The sequence below is a fragment of the Polypterus senegalus genome, chromosome 1 (genome assembly GCF_016835505.1).
Source record: "Polypterus senegalus isolate Bchr_013 chromosome 1, ASM1683550v1, whole genome shotgun sequence".
NCBI classification, from domain to species: domain Eukaryota; kingdom Metazoa; phylum Chordata; class Cladistia; order Polypteriformes; family Polypteridae; genus Polypterus; species Polypterus senegalus.
Genome location: NC_053154.1, coordinates 188,870,917 through 188,884,741, shown reverse-complemented (window position 1 = coordinate 188,884,741; position 13,825 = coordinate 188,870,917). Strand labels below are relative to the sequence as shown.

The following is a 13,825-nucleotide window of genomic DNA, read 5'->3' as shown; positions in this document are numbered from 1 at the left end:
TATGTAGTACGAACAGGAAAAAAATACTACCATACTAGCAAGTGCCAAATCCAGATCAGATACATAGTTACACACGCAGACACATGCAACCAAGTATACTGCTTAGCACATTTGGACATAAAAACACTACCTATGCACAATTACATATAGATATAGTAAAACGTCAGACTTCTACATACTGAATGCACACATATATAAGTGAAATTCACAAAGACTAATGTGCATTTACATCTGTCTATTATAAAAAAAAAATCTTGGAAGGCCTGGAAGGAGACAATACGTGATTTTCTCAGAGACACTTTAACGTCCCGTGAGAGACACTTTAACATCCCACGAGACAAGGCAGTGAGACAAAAGGACAGCTGTTGCACAGGCTTTTAAATGATCGACGCAGCAGAACAAGCAGTTTAGCAGCAGCAGCAAGACAGCAGCTGATCTGACCACATCTCTTTAGCGTACGTTCAGCCCCCCTTCACAACACAAGCGGCAGAGACGCGAAGTGGCTGGCGCGCCCCGGGAGGGTAATGCAGTGGGTGAGCGAAGCGAGCAGGAGGCAAAACCCCCTAGTATAATATATAAACAACATGCTAGAAAATGTATGCTTAATGTGCATATTCAGATGCGTTTGGGAACTTAGTTAACTGATTTGAAAGTAGACGTATTTTACATTTTTTAAGTTACTTTAAAGAATCAATTATCACATTTTAATTACATTATTTTAACAGCGAGACTAAATTTCCCCATGGGGTTAATAAAATTTATCTAACCTAATATTCAAAAATAAATGTGATAATAGAATGCAATTACACTACATTAAACTACACTTTTTAGCATTAGTTTACAATATCATGTAGCTGAAAACATGGCTCAAATAGACTTGCAGTGTCTCAGTAGCTGTCATTGAAAGTAGATTCCAGTTCAAGTGATATAACAATGGCACTGATTGATGTCATATTGATAGTTGATGGCTGTGGAGGGTCTATCGTTTCTGAAACATATATGCAATCTGTTTAAATCTCAAAATTAAATTGTTGGCTGCTTTGAAACTTTTCAGAGAGCAGGTCTGGTGCTTTCCCAATATATTCTAGTGTCAGTGAAATACTGAAGTATTAAAATATGTATATAACACAGCCGAGATGTTGATAGTCTAATTAATATACTGAGTATATATTTGTTCGCTTTGTGTTTACAAAGCAACACTTACATTACTTCTTCCCTCTTACTTACATTTCTAGAAATGCAACTTTGTTTTTCTTTTACAGTTAAATTACTTCAAGCTGCAGGAGAAGTGAGCTGGTGTACCAGCTGCTTGTGCATAGGCTCTTCTCATGGTGTTTGATTAGCTTGTAAAAGGAATCTCTTTTGCTGTCAGGCTTGGCAGCTTGACTAGTAAAAGAGGAAAGTATACAAGCTGAAGTGAAGTGAGATAAATTAGAAAGAGTACATTATTACATAATTGTAGTGACACACAATGGAAAATTTTGAAATTTTAGTGTTTAGCTTTGTATAGCATACTCTATTCGATGTTCTGGATATCTCAACACAATGAATAAGTGTGCCAAATTTCGACAAAATTGGCCCATTTGGAGTCATGTTGTTTCATGAAAACAACCAGACAGACAGCTTACATAAGTAGATGATAAAATGTTCAATAATGTTCAGAAACAATACACAATTACAAAAAAATGCCACCATGAAAAATAGGAAAAAATATTCATACTTGCATATAAATACAAAAGAACGTGCTAACTCATCCTTAGTTATATGTGTAGACAGATGTATATAAATAAATACATTTATGCACAAAATAAAGCATGAAAATTGTATAACCAAAAAAACGATTACACAAATGACAACTGATCACATGTTTCAGTTTCATCAGTTTAGTGCTCTTATTGTGTGTAATAAGAGATCATACTATTTACAAGATTAGGGAGTAACGTATCTGTCTTTATTCACCCATCATTTACCTGAGATCTCTGGAAGCAGATCAGTGGACAGGACACAGCTAATAGAAGATCAACAGGATGCAGTGTAATACTTCTAGATGCAAGATTATTTTTCAGGAACCACAAGTGCACATCAGGGTAATGCTCTTGGTAGGATATCAGCAGTGTTTGTTAAACAGGAAACTATATATGACAATCTGGAAAGTTGTTTAAAGATATCCATACTATTGATGCCTGTTAACCACTATCCACAAACTGTAAATGTCACCCAGATCCCAAGAAGAGGGAATGAATGGGACAAAAATACCCTGAAAATTTGGAAGCCCTTACCAAACTCTAATGGAAAGGCAATGCTATCTCACAATACATAAAATAATGTACAAAATAAATGTGAGCTGTAGAAATAATTCATACAATAACAAATGCAAAAAATAGAATAGCCCACTAATTAATTGAGTTAAATCAAGATTATGATTCAGAAAAAAATAGTCTGAAAAAGAGAAGGTTTTAAAAAATACTTGATTAAACTAAAGTGTTATTTACACAGAAGTTGTAATACATGCTGGGGGTAGGTCAGAGGATTACCTCCCATTTTATATTGTGAACACTCAGTGCTCCATTGCAGAGAATAAGACATTGTCTCTTACATATTTTAACCATGTTTTTCATTCATTCTACAAAACACTTATCACTTGTCTGTTGTTGGTGGCAGAGACCACCTTTTAACTGTTTTTGTACCTTGTAATTGAAGCCATAATTTATGCAACCTGTAAACCACATCCTTACAAGTAAAGAGACAGGACCCCAATATGCCAGTCCTCTCCCCGATTCAGTCGGAATCAACAGTAACCAGACTGGAGGTAGAGGTTCTTCTAACGCACACACATCACACATATGAAACATTATAGTGCTTCCAAACTTGACTCACTGGTTAGTTAAAAAAAAAAAAAAAAAAGGAGGAAGAAGAAAGTGACCAAACACAAAAGATAATTGGTACTTTTTATTTCTGGTGTGACTGACACAATAATGCAAAAAATAAATGCACGAGTAAATAAAAAAAACAAATACATAAATAAAACTGTACAATGAAGTTCACATATTTCATTGAGACAGCAGATCACAGTAAACAGGTGATTATTATCATTTAAAGAGTCTGCCACAGACATAACTGACAAAATTTAAGTTTACAGATCTAAAACACTGAATTGAGATAACAATTACAATGATTAAAAAATGCAGTTACAACATAAAATGGCTGTTGTGCAATTCTAGCTACTGTATATCTTTCAACAATTAGCTTTTAACAAACACATCTTCCCATAAAACAGAGACACAAAAGACACAACCAAGAAGAATGCTGTTCATTTAAAAAAAGACAACAGAGATCAGAAATTTGGCATGATATTTAGTATGTTCTTTATGTATGTTAAAGATGATAAAAAGCAAGAAAAGGATCCCCTGAACTGAAAATACTTGGTTATGTGTCTGCTGGTGACCGTGATGTGTCCCACTGGCTCATTTGAAGAAAACACACCAAGACAAACATGTTTGAATTCCATGTTGAATGATTTGAATGTAACGAAACAAAAAATTATCTCATTAAAGACAAAAAATTGGGTCTTATCACCTATGAGCAATTATTTTCTGTCAAACATCTCTAAGGCTTCCTAATAAGAAACAACTACCGTAATCTAACAGGTAACTTCTTCTTCTTCTTCTTTCGGCTGCTCCCATTAGGGGTTGCCACAGCGGATCATCTTCTTCCATATCTTTCTGTTCTCTGCATCTTGTTCTGTTACACCCATCACCTGAATGTCCTCTCTCACCACATCCATAAACCTTCACTTAGGCCTTCCTCTTTTCCTCTTCCCAGGCAGCTCTATCCTTAGCATCCTTCTCCCAAAATACTCAGCATCTCTCCTTTGCACATGTCCAAACCAGTGCAATCTCGCCTCTCTGACTTTGTCTCCCAACTGTCCAACTTGAGCTGACCCTCTAATGTACTCCTTTCTAATCCTATCCATCTTTGTCACACCCAATGCAAATCTTAGCATCTTTAACTCTGCCACCTCCAGCTCTGTCCCCTGCTTTCTGGTCAGTGCCACCGTCTCCAACCCATATAACATAGCTGGTCTCACTACCATCCTGTAGACCTTCCCTTTCACTCTTTCTGATACCCGTCTATCACAAATCACTCCTGACAATCTACTCCACTCATTCCACCCTGCCTGCACTCTCTTTTTCACCTCTCTTCCACAATCCCCATTACTCTGTACTGTTGATCCCAAGTATTTAAACTCATCCACCTTCGCCAACTCTACTCCCTGTATCCTCACCATTCCACTGACCTCCCTCTCATTTACACACATGTATTCTGTCTTGTTCCTACTGAACTTCATTCCTCTCCTCTCTAGAGCATGTCATCAGCAAAACATTATAGTCCACGGGGACTCCTGTCTAATCTCGTCTGTCAACCTGTCCATCACCATTGCAAATAAGAAAGGGCTTAGAGCTGATCCCCGATGTAATCCCACCTCCACCTTGAATGCATCCGTCGCTCCTACCGCAGACTTCACCACTGTCACACTTCCCCTGTACATATCCTGTACAACTGTTACGTACTTCTCTGCCACTCCCAACTTCCTCACACAAAACCACAGCTCTTCTCGAGGGACCCTGTCATATGCTTTCTCCATGTCCACAAAGACACAATGCAACTCCTTCTGGCCCTCTCTAAACTTCTTCATCAACATCCTCAGAGCAAACATTGTATCTGTGGTGCTCTTTCTTGGCATGAAAACATACTGCTGCTCACTAATCATCACCTCACTTCTTAACCTAGCTTCCACTACTCTTTCCCATAACTTCATGCTGTGGCTCATCAATTTTATTCCCCTGTAGTTTCTGCAGTCCTGCACATCCCTCTTATTCTTAAATATCGGCACCAGTACACTTCTTTTCCACTCCTCAGGCATCCTCTCTAACAGGTAAGTAAATAGGTCTTAAAACATACCTTAAAAAAACTACAGTAGCAATTCTGCAATTATTCCCACACTCAAGACCACTAGAATTTGTTAATCCAGCTCTGGTCTTCTGTCTACAGATTTACATTTCTTACTAACTGGACAATAGATTTACAATAACACCCCAACTGACTGAATCAATGTAGTAACAACCTCAACTTACACATATGGTAACAGTATAATCTGAAATATGCTTGTGTAATGCTGCATTAAATTAATTATGTTTATGTCAATAAACAACCTTCAGCCATGAATCTAAAACATACAGTTGGAAACAGAAAATGAAAAATTGCTGCAAATGTTAAAAGTTTATTACATGAATGAAATGGAAATCATATTGCTATACTGTACATTTGTTACAAAATATGGCATCTCCTCAAAAATGGATTCCCACGTAGGATTCATTACTGCCAGGTATAGACGCTTACCAGACTGAAACTCTGCCATTACTGGTAAGTCACAGAGCAGGGGTGTTTGTCTTTACATAAAAGCAATGGTGTAAATCAGTGCTGTTTAGAGAAAAAGTGTGCACTAAGGATGTGGAATGGCTTGGTGTCTCACTATGCTCAACTCATATGCGGAGAATTTCCATAAACTTTCATTAAAACTGTCTATAATTAACCAAGTGCAGTATTTCCAGGATGATACAATGAATCATGCAAATTTTTTGTCAGTTTTAACCAGTGTTCACTAAACAAAACACTGTACCATATTTTAGTAGTATGCCTCTTACCTATGGGAACATTAAATGTGCATATGAATCTACTCTCAATCCCACACTGGATTCATCAGATCATAACTGTCCACCTGTTTCCAAAAGCCAATTCAAGTTTGAGAAAAGAAACCCACTGAATGCCTGCTTCACTGTTTATTTTAAATGCCCTGACTGGACCCTGTTTAAAGAATCCTGTGCTGACATTGACAAACAGTGAGATACCATAAGTAGTTATTGTAACAGAGAAAATAATACTGTATCTAGTATAAAAGTTGATATTTTTTTTTACTGTTAATGTCTAACAATATAAATGTTTAAACAATTGTCTAATTTGTGAAAAGCAAGGAAGTGGAAGATAACAGTTTTACTTCCCAGGGCTTTATTGAAAAGAATTGACCATTGAGGGCCAGTTGTATAACTTAATTGCATATTTTCCTGTTTGTTTGAAACTATACAAAATGCTGGACTAGGTTGGTTGAGTGTGCCTGAGCTGTTTAATTGGGGAATAGCTCAGGAAGTGTCCTGGAAGTGTGTGTGTGTGTGTGTGTGTGTGTGTATGAGGAGCTGCAGAGACAACAAGAAGGAGACTTGCAAAGGCATGCTCTCTGTCATTTTCAATCCTGAAAGGGGCAGACCAAAACGATGACCTGAAGAGAACTGACCAGAAAGTAGCTATCCAGAAAGAATTAACAGTAGCTATCAGTAATTTTTCTGCCAAAAACTACACAACTCATATTATCCAGTTGTATAACACTAGATAATAAAACTTATTATCTGTAATACATAATTAAAAGTGTAGCTTTTTCTCCTGCCTGTTCTTTTACTCTATTAAGTTGCCTGGTGTTATAGATTTAAAAGGAAAGGCGGAAGTGATGAACTACAGTATCTGACTGTGAGGTGTGAATAGGATTCAGAAATTCTGTTCAAGTTTACATAATCTACTATATAATAAAATAAGATCTGTCTATCCAGTCCCTCAGAGAAATCTAATTGGTCAGTTTGGCTTTGATGATGCAATGAAGAAGGAAGTGCACATGTGAGATGCATGAGGAGGTGTAAAGAAAGGGTCAACTTCAAAGACGGAAAGTATAAAACCAGACAGGAGGCAAGAAAGGCATCCTGAAAATAATAACATTGTCAGAGAAGCAGACTTTATGGGAACGCTGTCGAGAGAGGGAACATCAGAAGACTGTCTACGACAAAGGCAAATACAGAGTAAAGGCACTGAAAGTACCCAGAGGGCATAAGATGGCAAATATGACAGGTGTAATAAGAATATAAGTTTAATGTCACTGTGCTCTATACAATAATAATTGTATAAATCCACTCACATGTACAGGCCAGGCTAAAGTTAGCGCACAGGGGCTCTCAGCATTTAGAACTGCAAGACAAGCAATTGAAGAGACAAGGTACAACTACGAAAATGAGCATTGTACTATTTCTGTATGTTAGAGATGAAATAGAATCCTCTCCTTCCCTTGTTTTGAACCTAAGTAAGGGCCAGCACGTGGAGAAGAAAGTATAAAAAGACTTGGACAGCAGCCAAACACTTTGAAGCCGACGGACGGATGGGTGATATCGTCATCCATCCTGAAAGGCCTTCCAGCGCAGAGATGAAAAATGGCAGACTGTATAGATCAAGATCCCACCATGGTATTGTCTTGCTTTAGGCTTCCCGTCTGTAATGCCGCATAAATCATCAGTAAAGAAAGCTAAGTTATTTTCTCTTATGTGATTTTTACCGCTGTATCACTATGGGAGGGATATAGCCTTTTAATATCATATCTATATAGTTTTCGGTTACTTAAAACGCCACAATTACAAAAGAAATTATTGCAACTAGGGGGCTATCACCCCCAAAAGAAACAACAGGTACAATGGCTAGTAAAGAACATAAAAGAGGAATGTAGGATCACCTAGGAATCTAAGACGACAAAACATTTGGTGTAGTTTGCAGGATCTTGGGGTAACAATGTTTTGCACCATTTGTGAATACTGTTTTGATGAGTGTGTGTGTGTGTGTGTGTGTTAAGAGGTTATAGGGCACCTAGTATAGAAGAAATTTACACTCTTTTTCTCACAGTGTGTAGCAGGCTGATGGCCAAGAACACTGAACCTCAAGGTCATTTATTGATAAGTGTTTTCAACCAACTGTCTCTAGGTTAAACTCAGTGATTAAGGTGTGCCAGCCTTAGGTCTAGGTTATATTTAGGGGCATTTATGTGTCTTGGTTATTGCTGCAACCAAGGAAGCCATAGATCTAGGTTATATCTGGGGACATGTATGTGTCCAGGTATTTCTTAGGAATCAAGGTGTGTCAGCCTTAGGTCTAGGTTACATCTGGGGACACCCTTGTGTGTGTAGGTTATTCTAGGGAACCAAGGTAGCTTTATGTCTAGGTTATACCCAGGGACATCTGTATGTTGTTAATTCCAAAGATAACAAGTACCTATGTGGAGTATTAGGGAATGACTGACGGAGCAGGAATCACTCATATGGTATATGTATGGATGGAATCCTAATGAGCCCAAAGCAAAATATTAATTAGTGAAAAATTACTACCTGTGTGGATAGGAACTGTGTATGTCAGTTAGCATTGGGTGCAAGAGTAGACCAACTACCAATAGACCAATAATATCAGCTTGGGATGCATTCTCAGAAATGTCTAAATCCATGTTGAAGGCAGCCTTTTTCCAGTGGCTTGACACGCACAAGCGGGCTAAAGCTCAGAACAGACTGAGAAGGCAGAAACTGAGTTGGACGTGTTAGAGAATATAAGGGAGCAGGAAGGACTGAAATTAGCAAAACATAAATCAGGTGAAAAGAAGACAGCTACTGTTATATGAGAGTTAATTGCCTTATTATTGGTAATAAGGAAAAACAGTATAAGATAGAAAATAGGAAAGTGGTGTGAAGTTGACAATATGGTGATGTGTGAATGTTTAATGTCTGCCAAGAAAAATATGAGGAAAGTGGCATATAGAACAGGCACTACTAAAGTAGAAAGCAGACAAAGCAGAGGAAAAAAAATAACCCACACACAGTAAAAGTTAGAGTAGTAGTAATGGGATCTTATTAAACCCTAAAACATGGGTGGGTGACTTACCTAGGACCAAGGACAGTGTAGATAAAAGGTGGAAGCAAAAGTGTGAGCTGATGGGTATGACGAAGAGCAACAGCATTTCCTTACATTATTTTCCACTACACCACACTCAATGTAATTCTGAGGTTTGTCCTGTATTTAAAAATATGCTACACCAATAGCTGACTTGCAGTTCTTTAGGGAAGGTAACCAGTACAAGAACAGAATATAATTTAAGAAAAATAAATCATATAGAAGGCAGATCAGCCGGTGAGTTTGGGTGTCATTCCTGACAGCAGGGATTGGGCCAGATAATGGAGTCTGGGAAGTAAGTGAGGAAAACATGGAATTAACAAAAGAAATAGCAAAAATGAAATAAATGCAAGAGCTTCTATGTGAAAAGTCTAAAATTGCTAGTGTGAGAATGAACAAGTAGGAAGAAAACTTACCAGTTAGCTTTAATGAAACTAATTAAATTAAAAAAAAGGAAAAAGTGTCCTGCTTTATGTTTAAAGGTGTGTGTTGTGGGATATGCAATAATCAAATTGAAAGAATGTGGACTATGCAAGAAGGACAGTGAGGAAAGATAAAAGAAAAAATAGAATATGCCTCATTGTTAGAGTAAAAGCAGCTGGAAAAACTTAGTGTAATTAAAAGAGAGAAAAGTGAAAAAAAGAAACAGTTTTAGGAAAGATATTGGATTTGGCACTTGAATTTTTGAGAGGTTTTAGCCCACATTTTAAGGTCACAGGCTAATATAAAAAGGACACACAGATATTGTATGGAAAAATGGAAGGATAATGCAGGAAGTCACACAAAAAAAAATAAAGTTATTTTATCTTTTTTCTTTTCTTTTTCTTGATCTTTTGCAATAGGGTTAACTTCTGTTTTTAGGTTTTTATAGACTTTGGGTTGGTGTAGATAATGAATAGTAAGGGTGACAGACATAGTGGAGTACATGCAGGAGACCGGGATACAGTTAGAACATTGGGATGGAGTGGCACCAGTGGACAAGCTGTTCCAATGACTATCTGGAAGCAAAATGTAAGTGTTGGCACAAAACCAACAATCAAGAAGATGATGCTGACAGAAATTACTTTGTTACTTTGCATTTTGCAGACCTGCACTCACAGTGAAACAAAGAAAAAGAAAAAAACAAAGACTAAAGACAAAAACTTGGAACAACTACTGAAGAAACAGAACAAGTACAAGTTAGAAAATGTATGCATGACATAACATTCAGGTGTGTTCAAGGGCTGCACATTCAGTGTAGCCCTCAATGGACTGGGTTTTACAGCCTTCACAAACCATCTAAGCGTTGCAGGCCCAATAGCTATATCTTACCAGGAATGGGCAAAAGGCTGAAAACAGGCATGGACAGGACTGTAGTCCATCACAAAAAACACTTCTGTACACACACAGACACTATATTAACACAAAATGACAATCTGCAATTTCCAATTAACATAACCTAAATTAAATAAATAAATACATACATACATACATACATACATACATACATAAATCCATTCATAAAGGCCATCTTCATTCATTTAACTCCTACTTTTATGACATCATCAACAGCAAGGGTTCAGGGCACAGGCAATAAATAAATAAAAATATACATAAAAACATAAATAAATAAATAAGATTACATACAGTGCTTGATACAAATAAATGGCAGTACTGTCTGCTTTTGTATATTTCTTTGTGAAATTTAAAAGAAGTTCTTCATTTTGACCACGCTATTACACAAATATTACATAGAACTGGGAAATAAGGTATGTGGGTCCTGTTTGGAGTTTTGTACAAACTGTTCTAAATATATAGTGAAGACGTTCGTAGAAGCAATGTTTAATTACATGGGCAGCCTTTTAAAATACTTTGATATTCTTCAGTTATTTATCAGGAAGCATAGACTAAAATAGGGGTTGTCCCTGTCACTTGGACATGTGGACACCCTTGTAAATTATAGTGACAATGAAACAGTACATTATTATAATCTGTAGAAAATGGAGCTGTAAGCTTGGTTTAGTGTAAGGTAAATAGTACACCATAAGGTACTTCATTCATATGTATTTAACCGTTTGTTTTTGCTTAAATTTTATTATTCTACTGTTAATAAGATCATTTACCTTAAATGTTTCCAATTAAAGCATCGTGAGCAGGAAGATCTATGCAACAGTGTCTAGGCACACCAAACTTGACTTGCTGATAACAGAATTGCAGTCCCACCCGCGAGCAAAAAGCCAGTGACAGCAATTCCTACCCCGGGTAGGTTCTTAATTAACTTGTACTGGGGATCTGCTTGCCATCAGTCATGGCTTCCGGAGGTCAAAAATAGGTGTAACCATTGTCAAGGTAAAACTGAAACAGCAAACTAATTTGTAGTTGAAGTCACATAGAACATTTCTCCATTTTAAGTTAGACAAGTTTGCAAATTCACCAATGCTTTTCAATGGGAGATTTTGAAATATTAAAACTGTACAGCACAATCTGTTCAAGGTATCTCAATTATAATGAAACTGCTCAACACACTTCCTTGAAAATTTCAGCAAAATTGGTCCATGGAGGCCGAGTTTCTTTATGTAAGGAGACAAACGAACAGACAGAAAGACATGGCTATCACAATATGGTCAGGGACCCAGGATATTCAAGCACAGGGTAATTGAGACAATTAGCATTGCATGAGGTGTAACTATAGAAACCTGTTAATAATACCTGAAGTAACTGCAACAATTTTGAGCTCATCGTGGGTAAATTCTGGGTATCAATTAATTACTTGGGATACTTAATGCATTAATACTATTATTAGGAAAATGAACTGAGTAAATCAGAGAATATTTCACTTAAGAAGGTGCATATGGAACAGTTACAAGTCAGATGGGCTTATGTGGGTATGGTATAACTAGGAAAAAAAAAGGAAGCCCTGCTGTGTTTATCAGCTGAGGTACAAGCACAGGACAATCGATTAACTCTAGAGGTGTGTAGCGGGGGAATGACAAAGGCTGCATAGTGATGATGTTTCTCCTGTTGGGCAGGAAAACATTTAGTGCCCAATGGTGTTGGTGATGAGAGCATATACTGGTAAAGGCTGATGGCAGTCAGAGCCACATCATGGGTATAAAGGCAGAAAAGGCAACTAAGCCAACTCTAAATGTGCAAAGACTGGCAACAAAAGTTAGTTTCTGAACAGTTTATGCAGAGGTGCCTGTGCTCTCACATAGGCAGAGATGGCTGACACTGACAACTGTGCCCTATAACCTTCCAGGTTTTTAAAGTTAATAGTGCTGTTGCTTTTGTTTTGATGAATAGTTTGGAACAGTGGTCTACTTAGCAGTAAGACACAAGACTAGAATAGATTAGGTGAAAGAATTCTAAAAAATAATCACACAATAGATTTAAAATGGAATTGGGCTAGTGTAGTGGAAGGTGTGGACTTGTCTCAGTTTGAACCACCAAATCTAAAAATTCCAGAAAGTTATAAAGAAGAATAAAGAATGCCAGGTGGACAAAAATCATCAGTCATCTGAAACAGGAGTGCATCCAAGTTCTTTACATTGTCCTCAAAGCAAAGAAATGACTGAATATAGTGAATAAATGGTCACATCCAATTGTGAACGCATGGAAGAGCTATGGCTATCACTTTAAGCAGCCTAGGGGAAACTGAATCTTAAAATAATTACGACTGTTCAGTTGACTATGAACTATAATTGTAAAGACATTATATGAAAAAAAAACATATGATGATTCTATTTAGGGTTTGAGACAGAGGATTTTGCTTCAGAAGTTATTTAGCAAAAAACAGACTTAGGACTGGAACTAAGAGTTAATCCTTCTTCAATCAAAATGACAGCAAATAAGCCCTTTATTGAACTAAAATAAAAAAAACTATGAACTGAATAGAATAAGTGAATTCCTGGTTTAATCCTATGTAGATCATCTCTGCCTAATATTCCACTTCATATTTCATAAGCCTCTTGATTTATAACAGATACCCAAACTCTGGAAATGGATACATGTATCCCAATAGTCAAAACTGAACATCCAAAATCCTTGAAAGAACTTCAGACTACTGGCATTAACTTCTTATAACATTAAATAATCTGTGAAGTTGATTAAAATTAAGAGAGGGCTGCTAAAAAAAACTCAAGCCAATCTTAGATTATTGTTTTTTTTTCTGTTTTAATACAGTTCAGCCTCACATTTTAGTTATAAACTCACGAATGAATTCTGTTTAGACCTAACTTGTCAGAACAACTTTAACTGATAAACCACTAAGAATAGGTGTTAATGGTTGTTTTCTGATAGCATCATTTTATTTTTTATATTTTTTTTTGGTATTTGGTAAAACAGTGTATCAAATACCAAAACAAAAAATTACTGGATCATCTCAAGGCTGCTGTCTGTCTTCTGTGTATACCAGTGATGGCAGACGTCCACATAAGGATGTGCATATCTTAAAATTTGCAAATGATTCTGTCCTTGTTAGTCTTTTAAAAGATAAGGATTACAGTCATGAACCTACTGTTGACAAGGCTGTTCAATGGTAACTTAGCAACCTGATATCTATTAAGCCAAGGATATGGCTGTAGATTTTAAATGTTACTCTCCTCCCCATCTCAACAAAAATAAAAGGATAGTCTGGAGAGTTAAAAATAAAGCCAATTCAATTCTGTCAGGCAACTACCATCTTGTTTGCAAAGTTTCATTTGTTGCCATCAGACTAAAGATATAGTTTCCCAAAGGTAAAGATTCAAAATTCTTTTATCTCCAAAGCTATAAACATTTTGAATTCTAATAGCTGTACATTTACTACTGACTTCTGAATTATTACTGTGTACCATCAGAGTTCATATTGGTAGAAATCATATGGGTGTGTGTACCTGTGTAAGATTGTATAAATGATTGTCATATACTGTCTCTTGACTTATTTTCTTGTATCTGTGTAACAGCATCCTATGCTTTATTGTTTCCTGCATCAAAACAAAATTCTCTCTGGGATAATAAAAGTCTACCTACCCTGCACCTTGCAAGCATGAAAACAAGAGTAGCA

The 13,825-nt window shown here is 36.7% G+C and overlaps 1 protein-coding gene across 2 annotated transcripts in view; it reads left to right on the top strand.

Annotated features, from left to right (window-relative positions):
• Nucleotides 1-13,825, top strand: part of zgc:153039 (uncharacterized protein LOC767698 homolog) — a 92,533-nt gene that overhangs the window by 60,954 nt on the left and 17,754 nt on the right. The window lies entirely within an intron of this gene.